The sequence below is a fragment of the Lissotriton helveticus genome, chromosome 1_1 (genome assembly GCF_964261635.1).
Source record: "Lissotriton helveticus chromosome 1_1, aLisHel1.1, whole genome shotgun sequence".
NCBI lineage: Eukaryota > Metazoa > Chordata > Amphibia > Caudata > Salamandridae > Lissotriton > Lissotriton helveticus.
Genome location: NC_136057.1, coordinates 579,068,544 through 579,092,652, shown reverse-complemented (window position 1 = coordinate 579,092,652; position 24,109 = coordinate 579,068,544). Strand labels below are relative to the sequence as shown.

Sequence of the window (24,109 nt, the reverse complement as noted above, 5' to 3'; positions counted from 1 at the left end):
GGAAATGTGCAAATGAACACTGAATAATATGGCGTCAAGGCCTGCTTGAAACATGACTATCAGCAACGACAGTCAAAGTTAGTGGAAGCTCCAAAACACTATCGCATAGATGCATCATTGTTGCCGTTTGCGATTCCTAAATTGCGAAAATTAAGGAATCGCAATTTAGAAATCGCAAATGGCAATGCATGAAAAATTTGCATTTTTTTTGCGATTCGGTATTTTCCCTTAATTGCAATTCACAATTTGCAAATCGCAATTAAGGAAACCCTTCCCATTGATTCCTATGGGCCAAAAGGCCCATAGGAATCAATGGGAAGGCATTAAAATTTTGAGAATTTCATTTTGCGAATCGCAAAATGTGAATGCAATTTAAAGGGTGCGGGGGGGTCCAAAGAACCCCTCCCTGCACCCCTGAAATGTAACTTTAAGATCCATTTACACACACACATGCCCCAAGGACATGTGTGTGTGTAAATTAACAGTTTCAAATATGTAACTTGTGCATGTTTGAAAGTTATGGGTAAATTAGCATGAAGTTCAACTTCATGCTATTTTACCCCTTCCAAAATGCGAATTCGCAATTTAAAAATAATCATGCATTGCATTTAAGAAATCTCAAATTGCGATTTCTTAAATGCAATCGCAATTTTGGAAATCGCAACATGGTTGCGATTCCTAAAATTGCAAAATGCATGATGCATTCCAAATTAGTCAATTGCATTCGCAAACGGACGAAAATTGCGATTCGCACCGTTTGCGAATGCAATTCTGTTTGATGCATCTAGGCATTAGAATCAAAATTCATATGCTATTTTAAAACATCGGTACATTCTTGATTATATATGTAAACCAACAATATTGTAATGTGTAGGGATATATGAGTAACCCTGGGCCTAATACTATGCTAACAGAGCATGAAAAGTTTGTACTAATTCGCACGTAGTACAGTAACAAAACTGTGCTTAATCACACATACCGTAGCAGTGCTTTAAAGTATATAACCAATTCACAAAAGTGAACTTTTACAATGAAAACATTATGTAATGAGAGAGCTGATGATTTTAGGGTCCCCTCCTAACCTAGGGGGAGGACCAAGCAGATGCCTTGAACACAAAGAGCATAAACAAAAAGCACATTTTGTTGAACTTCAGTGGTAGTCCCATCCTCTTAGGACCACCCCAAGCACAGCTATTGGCAACAAAACAATCCCAACCAAAGGCCCTGCAAAGCATTATGGGACGAGATTAGCAGTGATCAGTGAATATTATAGTATCCAATATCAAAATATTTCTACAAAGATCTGCAGTTCACCTCGTCATCTTTATGGTGAACAATGAAGGTTACCACAACAAATCTATAAAAGTGGTTCCACGAGTGCTATATAAACATCAGAATTAGCACGTTGTCCAGAGCATTCATATACAAACAATTTTAAGCTAAGGTCTGCTGCATTTATGTGATCGGCCACAGGATGGGTCTTCCTTCCTGGGATGTGTTCTTCCTTAGCTGAGATCTAGAGTTAAGCCCCATATACAGGTTTTTGTATTTTACTCCTAACATTTGTAGTGTTTGATCCCCCCTGAAAAGCATATTTTACCTTATTTACAGGGCGGGGTCTCATAAACCTGAGTGGTTACCGGGTGAGGTGAGGCTAATACCTCATACAGGACAGGTGAGTGGACCTGTTCTTTTATTGAATAAACCGTTGAGATCAGCGGGTAAATGAAAAAGAATAAGCAATCTATTATTGCCATATACTCTTATGATTTATGTTATATGTGTGTAAATTCTATCTTCTAGGTGTGACAATCACTTTCCCTGTATGAAAGTAATATGATAAACACATAATTGTATGTCTTCATTATATGTTTTCACTTATACAGTAGCTTATTGTCCTAAAAGGTCCTGAAGAAAGCCTGGGCTGAAACTAGCCGACCACTTTTTCACAAGCAGCGACTTATTTGGTTTACGTCGTATCTGCAATTATTTTACTAGGTTTGTGAGAGATGTTAGAATAAAAGGTTTTTTCTGACATATCCTGTTTAGATCACTACTTCACTTGCACTGCACTTAATCCTTTCCCATCTTATAATTTAGTTGATATCCTTTAGATACATCAGATGATTAAGTAGCATTACTGGTCATTGGTTTCTTTGTTGCTACTCCATGTAAAGGTCATAGAGACCGATGCGAAATTCACAACACATCATCTCCTTTTGTGCCGAAAGGGTTGAGTGGTGAGAAAAGAAGGATATCCAGATGATGACACTGGCCACGAGTGGAAGTTGATGGAAATCTGACTGATTCGTAATGGTCTCTGTGTTAGATATCAGATCTGATTATGGAATAGAATATTCCTTTTAGAATTCTATTTAATAATAGTACGTTGGATGGCTTATGTTTGCTATGTCTCTTTTCCTTAATGTTTTTATGTTTGACCGCCAGATTTTTATGTATTGAATATAGTGGAATTGGGGATTAAATTTGGTCACGTGTCGGTAAACTGTCCCTTAGAGCCTTGTCCCCTGTGGATGTGTAGAGAATAGAGCCTCTGTAGAGACAACTGGTCTTCATGCTGTGAAGCTAGTATGCATAGAAAAAGTTTTATCCAATCTTTTCCTCGATTCTGCAACAGTGATTTCTTAGAAGACTAACCCATGTGTGCAATAATGGCATACAACCCTTCTCTCTCAAACAAAGCATGTTCACTCGCATTCGATAACCATGGTTTCCATTAGTCTCCACATGTGCACATGCCAGTATATAATCACCCACTGGTATATACCCCAGTCAATTTTTTGGGCAATTGCATAAATATATCTAGCATAAAAGGAATCGACTTTTTGATAATAATTTCATAAGAAAGTGCTCTTACTGTGGCTATGTCTGCCACAAACAGTCCTTGGTAGACTGCAATAAAAATGCAAAACTGTTATGATACTACAGCCTTCCTCGTGAAAAATTGTTAGGGCATGTCAAAGGATCCAGTCAAAGAGAAAAGAAGAAAGAGCAAAACATGTAAATGTTGATCAAAGAGGATACATTGAGACAGTATCAAAGTCCCCCCACATACTTTGTCCTTCTTATCCTTCTCTTTGCACTCCTCATACGAAGTAGAATGCTAATTACTATGATCACAGCTTGCTATCTGACCACAGCAAAGCAAGCCGCCCTCTTGTACCCAAAGATGTTCGAGACCATTCAGGAAAGGGGATATGACAAGAAAAATGTGTCTGTGTATATGTGTCTTGTGCATAAAATATGCTTGTATTTAACATTTATATGTATTATTCTCATGAAAAAGAAAAACAATGAATACCATGTCCCGCTACTTTCATTCTTCAACAAAGACATTCGAAATGAGTGTATGCTAGAGTGTCTGTCGATTTTTTTTGTTTTGTAGGACAAAATCTTGAGTTTTGAATTCAAAAAATGTGAATTGAACTGCACACAATTTCTCTATTGTGGCCAGCATGTCCCTGGAATGAAGAGGCTGTATCACTTAGGAAAGAACTTCCATATCAAGTAAAATAGAATAATTGTAGGGATAATTACATTGTTATTGTATTATGTCATGTAACTGACCTTTCTTTAGTGCATGGTCTACTATTACTTTGGTGTTGTATTACTGTTAGTTGTTTGTGTGTTCACCCTGCTCCTAGTTCCTTACCATCACACCCAAGAGTCTATTGATTATGTATGTAGGGTGATATGGTTAATGTGCACTACTTTGTGTTGTGACCTACGTATGTTTTGTTGATTGACGGATTACTATATAACGGATAATCTAGAATCCTGTTATGTAGTTTTGAGGTGCTTTTAAAATCTTGCTCTGTCTGTTTACGATAATGGTGTCAAAGAAAGTGTGGTAAGATGGTTTTCCCAATTGCTTCTGCAATTCTAAGGGAAATTGCTATCTACAGCATGTGACAAAACTTTAATTTATGATAGCGAAGTGTATGCCGTACCTGAGCTTCTTGGATTTATGTGATCTGGTCTGTCTAAAGTGGTCTGCTGGAGATTTTTGGTAATATCTCTTGATGGTGCATACTACTGAAAATGTTTGACAACAAGCTATATAGTGAGTCCGTGTTGGATGGGTGTGAACTGTTCTGTCTGAAGAAAAAAGTTTTTATAGCCTTCTTGTTAGACAGACGATCTTCAATGGTCCTCGGCTGAGTAGGCAGCTTGTACTATTTTTTTGTAATGACTATAAAGAACAATAGAAGGCGAGAATGGGCAACCTTAAAGTGTGAAACTAGAGCAAAGGCTTACAAATTTGTGCTCTTTTAGTAACATTAGTGGCCTTTACCCCTTATATAATAGAATTCCTTTTTGGCAAAATGTCCGATGAAAGATACAGAGGCACTGAAACATAATACGTTTCCCTACTGAAAGCCAATGGTGTTTGGCAAAAACTAAAGACATCTGAATACATCTATTCAAACCAAACTGAAAGCGAACTGCCAGATTTTGCACTAACTGATATTTGGAACGATACTTTGGTAAAGAGCATTGCTTAGTTCAGAGGGCCACTAAGCTGCACCTTAAACCAAACTATGATCACCCAAAAACAAAAGTTCAGACTTGTCAGTGTTAGGTTTTAAAATATTTTTGACATTTATAGGGTGATACCTAAGATACAAGATTTAAATTTACTTTTTGATTACCCTTTTGGAACATCTAGTCTTATTACTAGCCATGTTTCATCCGAGTAGGTCATGGAAGTAACATTAAATTAAGATGTAATTTGCCTGGCCAGTGGGCTACTTAGATTTGGAATAGAACTGAGCTTAAGGAGGATCCCTGCAGGACTCCTTGTTTCATCAGCTTAAACTAAGACAGGAACTCTGACGTTCTTACCGCCTAATGTCTGTCTGAAATGTAGGGGTTTATCCAATTTAAGGCTAAATCTCTTATGCCACATTCATATAGTTATTAGAAATGGTTTTCAATGCAGAAGGGAAATCCAATAGGATTAGAGCTGCTCTGCCATGCTAATCCAGCATCCCTCAAATGTTGTCAAACACCACAATCAAGGTTGTTTCTGTGGTGTGTAATACTCTAAAACTTGATTGTTTGGGTTTTTCTCCAGATAGGTGGGGATTTGTCTGTTGATATGTTTTGCTAATATTTCATTGCTACAAGCAATTGAGATATTGGGCAATAATAGCTCAGTGTATTCACAGCGGATGTAAGTTTGTCCAACCAAGTGGCACTTAGTCAGTGGCAAAAGAGGCCTTAAGATTGCCTGTTAGAAGGTCACTAAAATATTATGGAGCTTGATGTAAAATTCTTGCAGACTGTGACCCTAAAGGGGAGTCACATTTGATGGATTTTAAAACAGGTTATGTAGACTCTGGAGAGAGTTGACCAAAACATGTTATAAGCGGATTTGGGAAGGGTTCATCAGACATGGAATTCAGTGGGTCTACAATGTCTGAAACATCATATCAGGTTTGAATCGAGAACACATTTCCAAGATCTTGTCATAAAAATCTGATACAGAATCAGAGAACATTTGTGATTGAGGAAGTAATCTTCCATTACACTGAAGAGTTAAAAAAGAGTTAACTGTTTCTTTGGTATTGTTCAGTGCTTATGAGGAAAGCGTTACATTATGTGGTGTGGTTGTGGTACCTAACCGTGTAAGAAACTCACTGCCTGTACTGAGTGCAGCAAACAAATGATGGACAGAATGCTGACAATGCAAACATTCTCCCTCAGTCAAAAGATCTGGGTTAAATCCATCGTTCTTTTGCCCACTATGCCACCCCAGTTTGGACCCAGCCAAATGCAAATCAGTCTTGACCCTGTGCCCCATGGGAACAGTCCAGACCGAACTGCCAGGCCAGGTCCTCCCTAGACCAGAATCAAGCATCCTGGAACCGGTTTCAGGGTTTGGCACCCTTCTTCAGCCAGGCTAGCTTGAATCCAGTGGTACAGTGAGCAAGGGCACACGCATGGGCATACCCATCCCACTTAGGGCAAAAAGTGTTACAGCAAACAAATGATGGACGCATTGCTGACAATGCAACCATTCTCCCCCGTCAAAAGATCTGGGTTAAATCCATCGTTCGTTTGCCCACTACGCCACCCAAGTTTGGACTCAGCCATATGCAACTCAGTCTTGACCCTGTGCTCCATGGGAACAGTCCAGACCGAACTGCCAGGTCCTCCCTGGACCAGAAACAAGCATCCTGGGACCGGTTTCAGGTTATGTCACATTTATACAGCCAGGCTAGCTTGAATCCAGCGCCACAGTGAGCAAGGTACCCACGTCTGGGCATACTCATCCCAATTAGGGCGAAAAGTGTTACAGCAAAGGAATTATGGACGGATTGCTGACAATGCAAACATTGCCCCCCGTCAAAAGATCTGGGTTAAATCCATTGTTCTTTTGCCCAATACGCCACCCCAGTTTGGACTCAGCCATATGCAAATCAGTCTTGACCCTGGGCTCCATGGGAATAGTCCAGACCGAACTGCCAGGTCCTCCCTGGACCGGAAACAAGCATCCTGGGACCGGTTTCAGGGTATGTCACCCTTCTTCAGTCAGGCTAGCTTGAATCCAGTGGCACGGTGATCAAGGGACCCACGTCTCGGCAAACCCTCCCACTTAAGGTGAAAAGTGTTACAGCAAACAAATGATGGACGGAATGCTGGCAATACAAACATTCTCCTCCAGTCAAAGATCTGGGTTAAATCCATCATTTTTTTGCCCACTACGCCACCTCAGTTTGGACTCAGCCATATGTAAATCAGTCTTGACCCTGTGCCCCATGGGAACAGTCCAGACCAAACTGCCAGGCCAGGTCCTCCCTGGACTGGAAACAAGCATCCTGGGACAGGTTTCAGGGTATGTCACCCTTCTTCAGCCAGGCTAGCTTGAATCCAGTGGCACAGTGAGCAAGGGACCCACGTCTGGGCATACTCATCCCACTTAAGGTGAAAAGTATTACAGCAAACAAATGATGGACGGAATTCTGACAATGCAAACATTCTCCTCCAGTCAAAAGATCTGGGTTAAATCCATCATTCTTTTGCCCATTTTGCCACCCCAGTTTGGACCCAGCCATATGCAAATCAGTCTTGACCCTGTGCCCCATGGGAACAGTCCAGACCAAACTGCCAGGCCAGGTCCTCCCTGGACTGGTAACAAGCATCCTGGGACCGGTTTCAGAGTATGTCACCATTCTTCAGCCATGAAAGCTTGAATCCAGTGGCACAGTGAGCACGGGATCCACGTCTGGACATACTCATCCCACTTAGGGTGAAAAGTGTTACAGCAAACAAATGATGGACGGAATGCTGACAATGCAAACATTCTCCCCCAGTGAAAAGTTCTGGGTTAAATTCATCGTTCTTAGTCCAGTCAGATTAATTTGAAAAACCTTAGCTCAACCTTAAGTAGCTATGGCTCTGAGCAGTCGGGCTTTATTAAAAGAACAAATGTAACGCATTAAGAAGTACCAAAAAAGGTGAATAAGAAACAAACAAGACTCAATCAAAAACAGAGACCAATTTGTAAAAATAGGTTGTATTTTTATCATTAAAATGACACCTAAACAACATAAATCTACAAGAGACTTCTGGTGATATAACTTTTCCAAGGAACAATAAATCATCGTTTTTTCATTCAACACAATAAATCATTTTACTGGACCACGTGGACATACTTTGCAAACTTTGAAAAACTTTTATGAAGTTGTGAACTACTACTCCAGCCCACTTTGGGTGATCAACTCCAGCAGGGAGAGGGTGATAGAGGCTAAGGAGAGTTGTCTGAACAGTTACTTGTCAGTCAAACAGTGTCCTGTCCAGTTCCAGGCTTTATGGGTGAGCCGCCTCAGACTTCAATTGAGAGGTCCTGATATTTAGGATACAGATTGTTGAAGATGCTCAAGGATCCTGAGCATGCTTATCCGATGTCCTGGGCCATCCTGGGGTTAATACTTGGTCCACAAACACAGTGGAGTGACTTTGGCCACAGGGATTAATGTCCCTTACACTCTGGTTGAAGTCCAGCCCCAGAAAAATGTGATCTACTGGTTTCCAGTTACAGCTAAACTAGCAGTTCTATTTATCTGGTAGTAAATTCCATCTTGGATGACCAAACTGCACTGTGATGATTCTCCGAGGTCCTGCAGACTCAGGTGCAACTTTTGAGGTTTGGGTCACGGTCACCCAGGCTGCACATTGGCGTTCAACGGTGTTCAGGTGATTTTGGCTACCATCTCGCTAGTACAGGCTTTTTTAGCATTTGTGGTCCTGTAGACATAACAGGAAGTCTGCCTACTGACTCTTGGAGTCACCACTTCTTTCTGAGGTTCGGGATGGCTTTTCCTCGAGCAGAGCAGCATAAGCACAGTCTTCTCTTTGCTAGCCAAAAGGAGCAGCAGATGTAGTCCTGTCTTGGTGAAACCTCTGCTGGGTCCAGGGATAGCAGGGCAGTCCTTATTCAGTGCCTTCTTCAATACAGACGTAATGTGAGGTCCGGGCTCCAGAGATGCCACTATACTGCCCAGTTAGGTTGTGGTGGCTCTAGCCCATGGGTAGCAGGTATCCTCCCACTTGTGAAGTGTAGCATCTAGTTATCACAGAATGCACTATTCTGACAATTCTCCACATGGTAGAACCCTTCTCTTGGTGTGTGGTACTCCTTAACCCATCGCAGAGGTGTGGCTACTGTGGGGATTCACACCCCTCGAAAAAACGGTTTGGTGATGGCTTTTCTCAATCTTCTCAAGATGTCAGCCTGTCTGCAAAAACTTATGAACATTCACTATTAATCCCCAGAGGTAGACATAAAATAGCTTATTTGAATTGGGAAAGAGGCATCAGAGAACCCAGTAGTTCTACTGCAAAGCCTTAGTTATGGAGAAAATACACGTCAACCGGTGTGCTTATGCATCCCTATGTTATAGGTACAGACCCCTCCCCATGTATGGTAGAAATTAGGTTTGGAATGCTACCACATATTGGTTTGCATGGTTATATTAAGGAACAATGTATGTGAGTTAAATAGGAATGAGCAGGTACAATGAAAGGACTAGTTCGATTCTTTTGTTCTTTTCTGTTATTGACAGTCATTGATTCGAAGATGTACAGCCCAATAGTCTACACCCAACACGTGTTTCATCCCTTAGTGGTGCTCAGGCTTGGGGCTTTTTCACGCTGCAACATGGTGCATAATAGTGCAAATGCTATATTCATTTACAAAACAAAATATATTGTTTTTTTTTATTTCAGTAGAGATACTCTTTACCTACTGAAATAGGAGAGAACACTGTATCACTCGGTGAAGTACTGCAAATGTGGAATACTCACAGGACGGGTGGGAAGAAATATAAAGTAATGAGTGTTTAAATCAACTGCACACGTGCGCCTCAACTACTCAATATATGATTTGTAGTAATAGTTGGACAGGTCTAGTTTATGTTGAGGGATTTAGCTAGCCAATTGTGGTTACCATAAGGGTCAGGGCCCGGTAATGTCAGTGGTTGTCATAGTTTTTGTGAAATTTGATTTCTAAACAAAAAGTTAGAATGTGATGCGAGTTAGTATGTGATGCAGTTGGCTGTACGTGCACTTCTGTAAAGATTTGGGCAGCATGGCTAGCTCCTCAAATGATCCCGGTGCGAATGGGCGCAAACATGCTTGCCTTTTGTATGCCATTGGTGTGTCGCCAGCGCACCCGCTCCAAACACCCACTGCGCACACGGAATGCCGAGCAATCACCATGCAATCACCACCCCTAGCCTTATTCACCAGTCTAAAGTGCTGCAAATGGTCAGAAGTGTCGAAATCATGTAGACCATAGCCTGGGACATGATAACACGCCCCCCAATGGCGCTCTAATAAAAATAAAAAATCCTCTGGGCAGTTATCCGAAGAAAAATAGACTTGTATAGAATCGTGTCCCAACAATCTATCTTGAAATCTGAAGATATCATCTGAAAACATCTCCTAAATGTAATTTCTGTAATTCCTTCTCATATGTATCAGCAGCATAGTGGCTCTTTCAGAGTCTCTCTTTCCAACGTTCTTCTTTCTATGTCTCAGTCCATACTTTACTTTTCATTCTCATTGTAAGTTTCCCGTAACAGACAAATATGTTACTTTACTATTTAAAGTATCCTAAACGTGTTATTATTCATACCCATTTCAAATATGTAGACGTTGTCTCTGCGTATATATCATGGCATCCTTTTCTCATTGGTCACCACCAATTTCTTATTTAATATACTTTAAACAGGAAAATAACATATTTGTCTATTGGCCACTTTTGATGTGCATGGGATTAAAAGAGTGTTTTTATGTGATGTGTAAGTGGTATTGTGTGTAGTATAAGTGCATAAGGTTTTTTTAATGGGGTATGACAGTGTACAATATAATGAGACAGTGATAAAGTTTTTTTTTTAATAAAATACACTATTGGCTGGAGTGTCATTAGAAAAAACTATAAATCATTGTATTTTGAAAAATAATGATCTTCCTTAATAAAAGAAAATATATCTAGATTTTTTGATTAATGATTTAGTGACTTTTGAGCTGCTGAGAAGGCAGGGGGTATGTTTGTTTTTACTTTTATCAGTAAAACCATGTCTCTGTGCAAATGTAATAGTAATTTCAATTGCAAATGTGTTGCCTTTAATGGCAGTAAGCTGCCACACCATGCATAATCCACTTTACACCATTCCACTCTACGTTACTCCACTCTGCATCACTGCACTCCTCTCTGCAGCACTTCACTCTACACCACTGTACACTATGCCACTTCACTTTACACCTATCTACTCTACTATGCACCACTCTACTCTATACAAATGTACTCTACGCCATTCTGCACCACTGCACTGTTCTCTAATGTACTCTATACCACTCCTGTCTAGGACACTTCACTCTACTCTGCACCACTCCACTCCACTCTGCGCCACTCCACTCTACTTCACTCTACCCTACCCTATGTCCCTCTACTCTACTCTGCACTGCTCTACTCCATGCCACCGCATGTCACACTATTCTGCAACACTGCACTCTATGCCACTAGACTCTAGTCTGTACCACTCTACTCTATGTCCCTGCACTCTATGCCACTCTAAACTACTCTGCACCTCAGCACTCTTCACCACTCTTCGCCACTCTACTCTACACCACTTCACTTTACCCTGCACCACTACACTCTATGCCACTGCAATCCACTCTGAAACAATCCACTCCATGCCACTGCAATCTGTGCCACACTACTCTAAACCAATGTACTCTATACTAATGCACTCTACAGCACTCTACTCCAAACCAATGCACTCAACGCCACTGCACTGTATGCCAATCTACTTTGCACCACTGCACTCAATGCCACCATACTCTACTCTGCAATACTTTAATCTATGCCACTGCACTCTACTCCTCTACATTCAACACCAGTGCACTTTACCCCACTCTAATCTGCTCTGTTCACCTGTACTCTAGGCCACTCTACGCTTCTCTTTCCTACTCCACACTATTGTACGGAATTCAACGCCACTCTTCTATGCACCACTGCATTCTATGGCACTGTACTCTAAACCTCTGTACTCTACCCTGCACCACTGTACTCTATATCACTCTACTGCACGCTACATCAATACACTCTATGCCTCTACACTCTACGCCACTCTACTCTGCATCACTCCATTCAATGCCACTGCACTTTATGACACTCTACTCTGCATCACTGCACTCTATGGCACTGCACTCTACAGCACTGTACTCTACTCTGCACCACTGTGCTCTATGCCACACTACTACACTCTGCACCAATGCACTCTATGCCACTACACTCTATGCCACTTTACTGTGCATCACTCCATTTAATGCCACTGCACTCTAAACCACTGTATTCTGCAGCACTCCACTCTAAGCCACTGCTCTCTTCTCTACTCGACACCACTCTACTCTATACCACTGCACTCTAAAACACTACACTCTACACCACTACTCTGCACTACTCTATGCCACTGCACTCTAGGGCCCTTTAGTCTACTTCACTGTACTCTACGTTACTGCATTCTATGACTCTGCTACACACCACTCTATACCACTCCACTCTACGACACTCTATGCCATCCTATGCTACTCCACGCTACCCCACTCTCTATGCCACAAACCATTAGCCATGCTAAAAAACAGCCACGTTGGTGTACATGGCTAAAAATCATTGACAAAGCCAATAGCCCTTGCATAGGCGAGACATATTGGCTTCGCCAATACTTGTTCTAACAATATCTGTGACTTCCTATTTCTCTTCTTCCTTCTGCTCTCTTTTACTATCGCTCTCTATTTCTCTCTTCTGCTCACTTATACCTTATTCCTTTCCCTTCCCTTCCCTTTTTTCTCTCTGTCTCCTTTTTATTTCCGTCACTTTCTTCTGTTATTTCTATGCTCTGTCATCCTCCATCAATGTCCTCTTTTTCTCTTCTTCTTTCTTCACTTCCTGCCTTTCTCTTCTTTTCATCTCCTTATGCCTAGTCCCACTTCTCATCCTAAATATTCTCTCATTTCTTCAGCCTATCTGTCTCCTGTCTTAAAGTACTCTTTTTTCTCCTACTCTTAAAGGCACAAGCAACTAACAATACAAGTTACTCTACTTGTGTGAGGAAAGGGTGAGGCTTGAGACCATGCAGGATTTTAACTCCTTCCATGCTTATGATGAGCCCAGCTCGTCATGAGGCACAGTGGAGCTGTGCTCAAGACAAACTGGGCTCGTCATAACGGCCGCGGCACTCCCATGTGCAATTGATTTCCCGCCTGTGCGGGAGAATCAATCAGTGGGCGGAGTTGTGACCAGCCCAGCTTGTCATGAGCACAGCTCCACTGTGCCTCATGACGAGCTGGGCTCGTCACGAGCACCGCGGCGCCTCGGCCTCCCCCTGCACCGTGTGGAATTACCCCTGCGGCGAAGGGGTTAATGCAATCAGAAGGCTCGAAAGGGCACACTGAAGGCAGGTCCTCCTTTGCCGCCATGTTTCCATTAGCTACAGTAGGATATTTCTACCTATTTAGACATCTCGCCCATGGCATGTGCTGTGTATAAAAAGCCACAGTCTTCTCCAACTATCTGATCTAGCTCACCTGCTGACATGCAAGGTCTTGTCTGTGATGTCATGCACTGGATCCAGATCATGTGATGTAATTTACTGCTGTCATTATTATGCTTGAAACCTGAAAAATGTTACCTCATTTCAGTGTTGGAAAGTTGGTAGGTTGGTGTCTCCAACATTTTCTGTAATAAGAGATACATATGATCAGTGAATATCATCCTGAGCTACTATCATTAGTGATGTGTTGTAACTGATCACATCAGACAAGATTAATTTAGTAACTACCCTATGTAAAATAACCCGCAGTGATCACCTCAGTGCACCAGGCAAGATTGCCAGCAGTAATGTAGAAAAAGGCTTTGCCAATTTGGAATGCCTTTACGTGGGAAATACATAACAGCCATAAATCAAATGCCCCTGGTACTAAGGTAATAATATTATTAATAAGCCTCCTCAATGCAGCATGATTTATAACTCAAATCTCAGCTTTAAATATTGTTAGAAACGGGATCTCTGGCTGGCCAAGGCTTGCGCCAACGTCAGTCAGAGACCACCACTTCCACGTCAGGGCAAGGGAGTCACACACCAAGATAACCCCTGCTCACCCTCTAGGTAACGTGGCGCGAGCAGCCAGGCTAAACTTGGAGGCTATGTAGGTTAAGTGTTTGCGCGCGCACACAGAAACAACTCCCAAAGCCCACCACAAAGGAAACTCCACACAAGGTTATATAAAAATAGCCTTTGTATTATAATAAACATACATTAGATAAAACACACATATTGTTACACTGTGACACAGGGAAAAAGTGCGCAGAGACCCAAAAATCACTAACACAGGTTACAGAACCAGGCTAGGCAAAAGCAAAAAGTTGCGGGGTGAACCTGCCAAAAGGGCCAGGTCCAACACAACCCCCTTCCAGCCAAAACGCAGGGTAGACCAATCACTCCACTGATGGGCTTCCCTGCTTTGGGCGACAAAACACGGACACGGGCCCGCACGGCAGGGACACCCTCCGGTTTTTCGCCACTCTGAACCTACATGGATTTCTCTCAACAAGAACTCTCTGTCCCAACTAGGATACCCCACTGGCACCCTCTAGTGGTCCACGGTCAGGACCAGGCCCTAGGCCATCCAAATGTCACAGGTCCTGACCACTTCACAGAGTGGGGGGCAGTAACCCCTGGCACACAGTAGCCATTCTCCACTCTCCCTCTCAGTGTAGTCCCAAACTACCACTGATCCTTCAACCTAGGGTCCGCACCCTCAGGCTGACCAGAGGTCACGGGCAAGAATGCCCCACCCTACCTCTATTTCTGGGGTTCCGCACCCTCCCAGGGAGGCACCCACCAGAACACAACTCTCCCACCAGATCAGGACCTCACTCCATCAACTGGTCTACCACCTGGGATCTACCTTCCGGCTACATCGGGGTCAGAGGTGAGGACTCCCTCCCTCTGCACCCCCTTCCAGTTCCATGATCACAGGGTGAGTCCTAGTATGTCTCAGGCTAGACAGAGCACACGCCAGCGGCGTATCAGCGACACACTCTCCTCCAGTACTCCCTATCACAGGGTGATTCTCAGTATGTTCCAGGCTAGACAGAGCGCACGCCAGCGGCGTATCAGCAACACACTTTCCTCCAGTACTCCCTATCACAGTGGGATTCTCAGTATGTCTCAGGCTAGACAGAGCACACGCCAGCAGCGTATCAGCAACACACTTTCCTCCCAACTGTTCAGGACCCTAATCACAGACGCTCTTCCCTCCAGGTCAGGCTGAACCTGAACCTGGCCTCCCCCCTCCTCGGGGAACGACCTCCAGAGGCCCCACAAATGGTCAAGCACTCTAGACGGCCAAATGCCCAGCGAACCAGGACTTCACGGGGAGCACGCATGCCCCACTACGAGGGTGACACATAACTACTGTGTCTTGTGACATCTGCCTGGCTCTAATCTCGCGACCTCCTGCCCACCTGGCAGGGCGCAGAGATCCCCCAGGACAGAAGTGGCATCACCATGGTCACTCACTGGTGGCCCAGCCCTTCTGGCTGGCCCCTGACCCACTGGTTCCTCCACTGGGGACTCTTTCCCCCTCTCACTCCTCAACCAGGACTTCTGCACCCTCCACTTAGGAGTGGTACTGCCCAATACTAGGACCGCCGGAGTTCTGGTTACAGAAACTCCCCATCCTCTAGACACAGGGAGATCCTCCTCAAATGACCTGTAAGTACAGCCTAGGCCCCTGACCTGGCGCTCCCTTAGGGAACCCTCCAGGCCCTGAGACAGGGTTTCGGGCCAACGTGAGACACACCGTCCCACACTCACTCCGCCTCCACTGAGACAGGACGTGAGCCCCTACACCCCTACCATCCTAATGGGACCTAGCTGGGCTACACATGAACCCCTTCACCTACACAGGATCATCAGATACACAAGCCACTACTTTTAGAATCACTCCCTAATGCCTCTGCAAGACATCTAGCACACCGCCAGACATCCACCTTCTTGTCCAGTGCCTCTGCAGGACCTCCTGCACACCACCAGAGGTACACCTCCTATGCAAGCTCCTTTAAAAAAAAAAAAAAAACTCACACCAACTCCTCTAGTTCAACACACCACTCATCCACACACTCCCCCTCCAGACTGGCGAGACAGTTCCTCACTGCCCCTGACTCTCAACCTGTACCCCTCTTACTGAGAACCAGGCACCATACTCTGGGAACTGGGAATGGGACTTCACGCACTGGACATATTTTAGCTACCACCACTGGATCCTACCATACTGGTGAATCCAGACACACATACTACACTCAGGGATAACCACCCTCCTGAGCTAGCCATTTCTCCTCCACACCCCCTCTCTCTCTCCTCTATCCACCCCTCTGGGGACAGGAACGGGGATTGGACACTGGACCCAGGAAGGAACTCCCTATCTACTGGCGTCCCGCCCTGTCATTTTCTCTCTTCTGCCACTAAACATAAAGCGCAGGAACACCATTTGAAAATGACACTCGAGGAAAAACAAAATCATAACAATAATCCCCAACATGTAATTATCTAATATGCAGAGTTTTGTAGTGTGGCCTGTTGCCACTGCGGTACAACGCAAACACAAATCCGGATCCTCACCGCCTGCCACCAATGTTAGAAACGGGATCTCTGGCTGGCCAAGGCTCGCGCCAACGTCAGTCAGAGACCACCACTTCCACGTCAGGGCAAGGGAGTCACACACCAAGATAACCCCTGCTCACCCTCTAGGTAACGTGGCGCGAGCAGCCAGGCTAAACTTGGAGGCTATGTAGGTTAAGTGTTTGCGCGCGCACACAGAAACAACTCCCAAAGCCCACCACAAAGGAAACTCCACACAAGGTTATATAAAAATAGCCTTTGTGTTATAATAAACATACATTAGATAAAACACACATATTGTTACACTGTGCCAACAGGCACGGGCAGAACTTACAAGGGATATGTACAAGACAGGGCCACATGGACCACTGTCAGGAATAATCACTTTTTAGGAATAGTAATTTAGCACATAGAACACTTTTAGAACAAGTTAGAAAATGTAGCACAAATTAGCACACAACCAGTAATTACTGGTATAGGGTAAGTACCTCCTACACAACCCTAACCACCTTAGGAATATTGCGCAGGGAACCAAAACCTCACTAGCAACACCTGTAATAGGAGAAAAACAACCACCTAAGAATCATCATCATTTAGGGGTTTAAGCATAGGCACATTACACATGATGCATTAACATTCAGCGGTGTAGGGAAATAAAACACATGATGTATCAACATTCAGCGGTGCAAGCACAAGCAATTGCGCAAAACCCACATGAGCCACAACCTGTGGCAGTCCCTAGGCCAACTGGCCTTGTTGGGGCTAGGACGCCCTGTGTCCCAAAGTCAGGGCCTAAACGTAGCAGCTGCCCACAAAGTGCTGGGCAGCTGTGTCATCAAGGGGCAACTTTGGAGCCTCGTGGGCTCAAGAACAACAGGATGGCACTCCAGAGCCACTCTGGGGCTCTAAAACAAATATGGGCTGGGAGCCTTGCAGGGCTTAACGAAGGAAATGCCCCCCTAGAGCCTCTCTGGGCTCTCAAAACACATCTGGCGCCTTCTTGAGCCTCTCTGGGCTCTCAGAATTAAATGGGCCCCCACGAGCCTCTCTGGGCTCGAACACAGAATGCGGCCGTCGTTTGAGTCCCTCCTGGACTCATAAACACAGGAATGCCGCCTCGAGCCTGGCAGCTCGTAAGTACAAATGCCCCCGGAGCCCTCTCAGGGCTCCACACAAGAATGGCCCACTCGTTGGAGTCCCGCTCGGGGGACTCAGGATCAGTAATTGCCCAAGAGCCTCTCGGTCTCGATCTAGGAATGCCCCCGAGGTCATGGGAGCGGCCCGCTGCCAACGGGGCCGCTCTGAGCACACCAACCTGCCCACGGCACTCCTCTGAACTTAGGAGCGACCCGGAGCCCGCCCGCACTCACCGGCTGTCTGAGGCGGCGGCTCCTCGCGGCGTCGGCTCCTCTCTGCTGGGCTCTTCTGGGGGGCGGTGGCAGGGCTCTCTCTCCTCGGGAGAGCCTCGCCGGAGAACGGTTCCTTCTTCTTCCCGGCAGGAGCGCAGGGTGGCCTCCCGTCCGCTTCCTGGTTTCTCCTCACTCCTCTGCAGCCAATCACCGCACAGGTCACCCGGCGAGCCTCCCGCAGCCTGAACCAATGGCAGCGCGGCTCCCGGGTGACGTCAGCGGTGGTTCCTTCGGCGTCTCCTCGGCTTCTCCGTGCACCAGGGCTGCGGCGGTGATTTTCATGGGCAGAACGGAATTTGCAATATAACGCGAGGTAGGCACTCGCTCGGGACAATAAAAACGGCCACAGGTGCGGCGTGGGCAGCCGCGAACACGCCACAACACGCAGGGTGGGCACCTGCTTTCCCCCACGCAAAATGCGGGGCAGCAGAGCACTCAACGTCCACCAAAGCACAAACGCTCCCCAGCGCTAAAGGCAATCACCAGCGCTCCCAGGCGCTTAGGGGAAAATAAAGCGCTCCCAGGCGCTGGGAACACAAGCACAGCACTCCCAGGTGCCCTTAGCAGAGCAGAGTTCCAGCAAAGTCCTTAGAGAGGCAGGGCATCAGCAGTCCAGGGGCTGGGCAGGGCCCAGGGAGGCAAGCCTTCCCCTGGGCCCAAGCAGCAGCACGCCCCTGGCAGATTCAAGTGTCAGAAACAAGAACAACCACTGTGGGGACACAGCCCCTTCTTATACTCATAACTCCTTTGTTTCAAGGTGCAGGGTGGGGGGAAAACCAGTTGCAGCTGGCTTGGGAGCACTCCTGATGGCCCAACCACCCATTTCATTCACTGGGGAGGCTAGGGTCGTTAGACACACCACAGGGGGGCGGAGCCAGCATTGTGTGGGGCAAACCCAGCCCATCCAGGACACAGGTACACTCCTCCCACACATCACTCATGCTAATCTCACACTCACCACCGGGCAGACCCATCCAGACTTCCTGGAGCCTGGCATGCCAGCCAGCTCCAGCCAATCACGCTCCAGTACCCTCACTGCACACACACATCAATGTCCAGAAGTAGCACTTCCCTTCTAGACACATACATGCCGCATACACCATCTCGCAGCATTCACTCTCACGAGTTCACACATACTAAACTCGAGCCTGCACTCCCCACACATCAGGAACTACCAGGGACACACACATTCCCCATGCATTCCTATGGGAGGGCAGGCCAGCCATACTACACGCACGCACTTTACTCTGGGACACAGGGAAAAAGTGCGCAGAGACCCAAAAATCACTAACACAGGTTACAGAAACAGGCTAGGCAAAAGCAAAAAGTTGCGGGGTGAACCTTCCAAAAGGGCCAGGTCCAACAAATATATTTTGGAAATTCAAATATCAGGTTATCAGTTCTGAAAATACACACATTTTCTGCGTCTCTATAGAAACTTTTCAAATTTGGTATACATATATAGGGAGCCTCTCGCAACAGAGATAGGGAAGTGATACCACTTCCCCTGGGATCACAGCTTACTGGACTTTGGACGTTGCTTTGACTCGTCTACCGGTTTGTGTCGCCCTTCCCCTCCTCTTTCCATGCGGTGTCTCTCACCCTCCTCTCCTCTTTCCCGCCTTCATTATCTGTCTACTTCCCCTGCTCCTACCCCCCTCCCCTGAATCTCTCCCCTTGCCTACTTTTCCCCTTACGTACTTGGGCTTATTGTTTATCTCGACCTTACAAGTAACTATGTTGCCATGCTCTAATAACTGTGTAACCTTTGTAATGATGTAACCTGTAACTATGATCTGATACTCATGTAAAGTGCTCTGATACCTCCGGGTCGAGCCAGCGCTATATAAAACCTTTAAAATAAATAAATAAATACATTTAGTCTGTAAAAAGCGTATAATTTAGTAGGCTGGACTGGACACAGGAAAGCTACTTACAGGTAGCTGGAGAACTACCAGTAGCTCACGAGCTACTCGTTGGCGATGTCTGGAACATCGTTGCTTGTCTCCTGCCTGGAAAGTTCTCCAGAGGTGCCACCGGGAACTTGGGCACGCCCCAAATATGGCGGTTGTGCCGATCCCCGGGACACTTCTCCTGCGGGTGGGGTTTGCGGGCCGATGACACGGCCTCTCCTGCCCCCTGCAGGCAGTGATTGGGCACCTCCATCATGCCCCGGAAGCAGAAGACAACAAGGTAGCCAGACAGATTTCTTATTTGGATTTTTTGATCCCACCCAGCGAATTAGTTCTGGAGGGTCACCTATTTTATTTTAGTTGTTTTATATTTTTAGAAAAACATTACACAATCTCATTTGTGTATATCTTGAGATTGTGTAATGTTTTTCTAAAAATATAAAACAACTAAAATAAAACAGGTGACCCTCCAGAACTAATTCGCTGGGTGGGATCAAAAAATCCAAATAAGAAATCTGTCTGGCTACCTTGTTGTGTTTTGCATATTTGAGTGGTCCAAGCCAGTTCGGATATAGGACCCTAACCCTGCTTTTGCTCCGGAAGCAGAAGAAGCACTTCCGGGGCAACGTGGGCAGAACGGGTCCCGGATCCTGCCGAGACCTATTCGAGACGGTTTAGGGTCTGAGGCTCCTTTAGAAGGAGTACAGAGTTTTGGCTCGATCTCTTCCTCGCCGCCTCTGCTCTCAGGACAACTGCACGCCTCCGTCTACACAATGGAGGTCATCAATTTAAACTCTTTTCTTGTTTTTCCCCCGCCCACCATCCCCTGAGGCAGCGATTTGGTAAAATGTCATTTTAGGCTTTGCATAACGGTTTTTCTCTTTCAGGATTTCGAATTTTGTTGGTATTTTCCTTTCCAGGTATTTTAATATGGTGTCATATATTATCATTTTGGTATGTTTTTTATTACAAGGCAACATTTTACTTGTCGTATTTTATGTTGTAGTATCCTTGATCTGCTGCAAGATCATGATTGGTCGGTCAATTTTCCATCTCTTTGTAGGCATTCCTTTATTAAGAGGGATTCCAGGGGAGGGACAGTGGTCTCTCATCACGCTCCAAGTAGCGTTTACGATTGGTAGGCGTAAGGGTGCGTGGGTAGGAAGTTCAGCTTCCAGCAGGCCCTTTCGGCCAATCCCGCGCAGGCGCCAAGTTTGGCATAACAGCAGTCCCTGGAGGTAGTATGCAAGGGCGTAGGGGGTGCCCGAGGTAAGGAATCTCATGGGCAACCAGGCCTCCTGCGCAAGGTCACTCCGGTAAGATGAGGGACCTAACAAGTAGTTGGGACCAGTCATGAACTTGGACATAGGCTCCTCTGGGATACTCAGAAAAATAAAAATTGTACATATTCCAGTTTTAGGTTAGGTATGGCTATGTAATAGAGACGTGTTAAAGTTAGCCATAAAAATGTGTAAATATGTTAAATATTAAAATGCATCAAGTACAAAATATGTGTGGATGTTTCTGCGTATTAAAGTTGATTAATACTTTAAAAATTATAATATTTTGATTTTAATAAAATACGGCCGGGGTTATCCGACCCCTAGATTCAAGATTTGTGTTGAATGTTGTTTTATCCTCTGTGCCTCGGGGGAGGGAGGGAGACCGGGAACCCCCCGCCCCCCGGGTTTCTGGAAGGGAGGTATGGGTCAGCATGATAGTAGGTTACTCAGCAATACCTGGCCATGCCTTGCTTTCTGAAATCACGCAGACCCACCCAGGAATGTCTATAAACCCTTGCTTAATCATAACTTTATGCGAGACATTGTCTACCAATATAGGCAATTTACCCTCGCAACCGTAGTGCTTTATATACTGACATTGATCATATGTGAACTAAATTGAACTTAGAAAGGAAGAGGAGAGACAGTTAAGTTAGGAAGGTAACTTGAAAACGTTCGTGACATAGTAGAACAGGTGAGTGAACCAGAATAGGGCGAGTAAAGGCATATTTAGAAAGAGGATAAAAAGATGGGGGAAGCATAAGAGAAAAAGGCATTACATTAGCCTGTGAACATAACGAAAGTTATTTGAAGAGAAACAGGAAAGAAAACGATTAAGAGGCAGAGGAGGTGACTGCAAGATATTGCATGATAAAAAAGAGACCAAAGAAAAATACCCTGTAGACGTATCAGAAAAAAATGAAAGAAGGGCGAGAGAGTGTGAGAAAGTGGCAAAGAGACAGAACAGAAAGAACGTGAGCGCAAACGGGAGTGGAATAAATGTGAGAAAACTAGAGAGAAGAAGGGGCAGAGGAGAGTAAAAGAACGAGTCAACAAAGAAATCGATTGAAAAACAAGGAGGCACACAGGCAGGAAGGCAAAGAGAAAAAAAATGTGATTCCCAAAGACTTCACGCATTTTGGAAACCCGATAGGAGGCAGCAGTTGATCTCAGAAGCTAAAAATAGTTTCCGGTCAGACGGTCGAGCGGAATCCTGTGTACCCCCCGCGATCGGAATGGACATTAATTAGGCGGCACATACTGGACTGGAGTGTGTTTTTAAGGTAAGACTGATTTCATTCTTGCTCTAACTTTGAAAGTACAGCCGCGGGTCTTTCTTTTGAGGCGGCCAGTTGAAGTTATCTGTGGCTTTAACAAAGGAAACGGAAGGTAGTTGACTTGGGAGCTGTGACTGCGCTGCCTTGCTTCCCTCATAGAAATGTCGCCGCTCCTCCCGGGCAGCTTGACAGTGTGCAGCAGGGTCTCCTAGCACGAGACACGCTTGTCAGAGTTGTCTAAAACGTTCCACGTGTTCTTTACAGAGAGTAACTTTAGACACATTATTTCATTTTGCTCGCACAGAGGTGGAGATCTCTGGTCACCTCCCTCGAATCTGGTGTGTGATTTCTTACTCGTCTTCTACGTTTGTCGTGGCATGAATGTGTGTCTGAGATGTGACAGAACACACTCTGTAGGTAACCTGCGATTCTGAGACACCCACGTGTATGTAATGAGTTATTGCACCGTATCATATGCATACGGTGAGTTTCCTATTTTGCTGTTTGCAGACTGCGACCACAAGCACGCAGTATACAAGCGGGGCCAGGTTTATCAGCACTTTGCACTACTGCAAAGTCACCAAACGTGAGGTAAACTGGCACAAAATGTTGATTTGGGGTTTACTTCCAGCACAAAACTTTTTTTTGCCCTGGGAAAATATTAAGAAGTAACACAAAGTAAACTTATGCTGTACTTTGTGCTTCTTTACTTCCAGGGGGCGTCCATTGGAAGCAATTCCGGGTACCACCAATGACTTTTGTTGCAAAGCACTGTCTATAACATTTGTAGACAGGGCTTTGCGTCAAAACAATATTCCACCTTTAGGTAGGCGCAGAGAAGGACAAGGGCAGTACTGTACAGTACATAAAGTGGGAAAACTTTAAATGTAAGTCCATCCATAGGAATTTATACTGGAAACACATTCTTCCAGTACAAAGCCTATGCTGGACTCACACGGACACCTTTGTACTAAGTACAGTGCGCATGGCGCTAGGCAGCCTAAAAATGAGAGATTAGCAGATGAATATTTTAGCAGATATGGTGCTGTCCTGCTCTCTCCCTGTTGTGCAAGGTAGAGCAGCCATTTAGGTTGCTGGGCAGTGGCGGCTGGCACAGATCGGGGGTGGTGAGCAGGGCAGGGGGAATGGGGTAAAGAAAAAGAAAATTAGACTTACCTCCTCGCCGCATCCCTCCTCACCCTCCCTCTCTCCTCCTGGAACAGGAAGAACCCAGGCTCCCCTAAGCTAATCACAACGTTGCAGTGCAGCGTTGTGATTGGTCTGAGCGCTGTGGTTTGGCACTCAAACAGGGCCAGGTAGCCTGGGCATGTTCTCCACCCAGGCTGTAATGCAGCCTGAGTGGAGAACATGCAAAGTGCGCATGATTGTTTGGCCGGCCAAACATTCATGTGCACTTACTGAGTTCCTACCACTCCTCCCTCTGCTCCATGAGCAGAGCAGCCCCACCCCGCCAAGCAGCCGCAGCAGAAAAAAAATAAAATGATAATAACAACAAGTTATTATTATTTTGTTTTTCCTTTATTTACACTGCTGAAAAGCAGTGGGGTGATGCTCCTCCGCCTTAGTGTAGGAGCCACCACTGTTGCTGGGATGAGTGAAAAACTGGTAAATCTGCCCCCACAAAGACTCTAGAGACAATGTCCATGAGAGCAGTCTATGCCTGTGAGTATTCACTTCATGCGGTTGCGAGACTACTGGAAACAGCATAGGATTTTTGAAGCACTGCCCGTGCAACATTTTATTTTTGGCGCAAAGTGTACACAGCATGTGATTCTCACAGTAAATTATTAGTGTCAAAATGTGCCCCATGTGGCCTTTTGGCCTGGATTTATTGAGGGTTGCCTGGGTGCTCACGTGGGGCTGTGCAAGGTTGAACTGCACCTACAAGTCTTTTTAATGGAAAGGAAATCGACACAATGGCTTACGTCACTTGGCGCCATTTGGAATGCTGGTCATTAACTCTGAACGGGCAGTGTGTATATACAGTGT

General features: G+C 45.3%; 1 protein-coding gene across 6 annotated transcripts in view; it reads left to right on the top strand.

Moving 5' to 3' along the window:
- The window catches only part of ABCC9 (ATP binding cassette subfamily C member 9), a 1,243,587-nt gene that overhangs the window by 52,122 nt on the left and 1,167,356 nt on the right, over positions 1 to 24,109 (top strand). For 5 of the 6 annotated variants that reach the window (XM_078674076.1, XM_078674073.1, XM_078674077.1 and 2 more), the window contains exon 1: positions 21,970 to 22,105. The exons of the other annotated variant lie outside the window; for it this stretch is intronic. The gene's annotated coding sequence lies outside the window, so the exon portion shown is untranslated. Of the gene's footprint in view, positions 1 to 21,969; positions 22,106 to 24,109 lie in introns of those variants that run through there. 6 annotated transcript variants of the gene reach the window in all.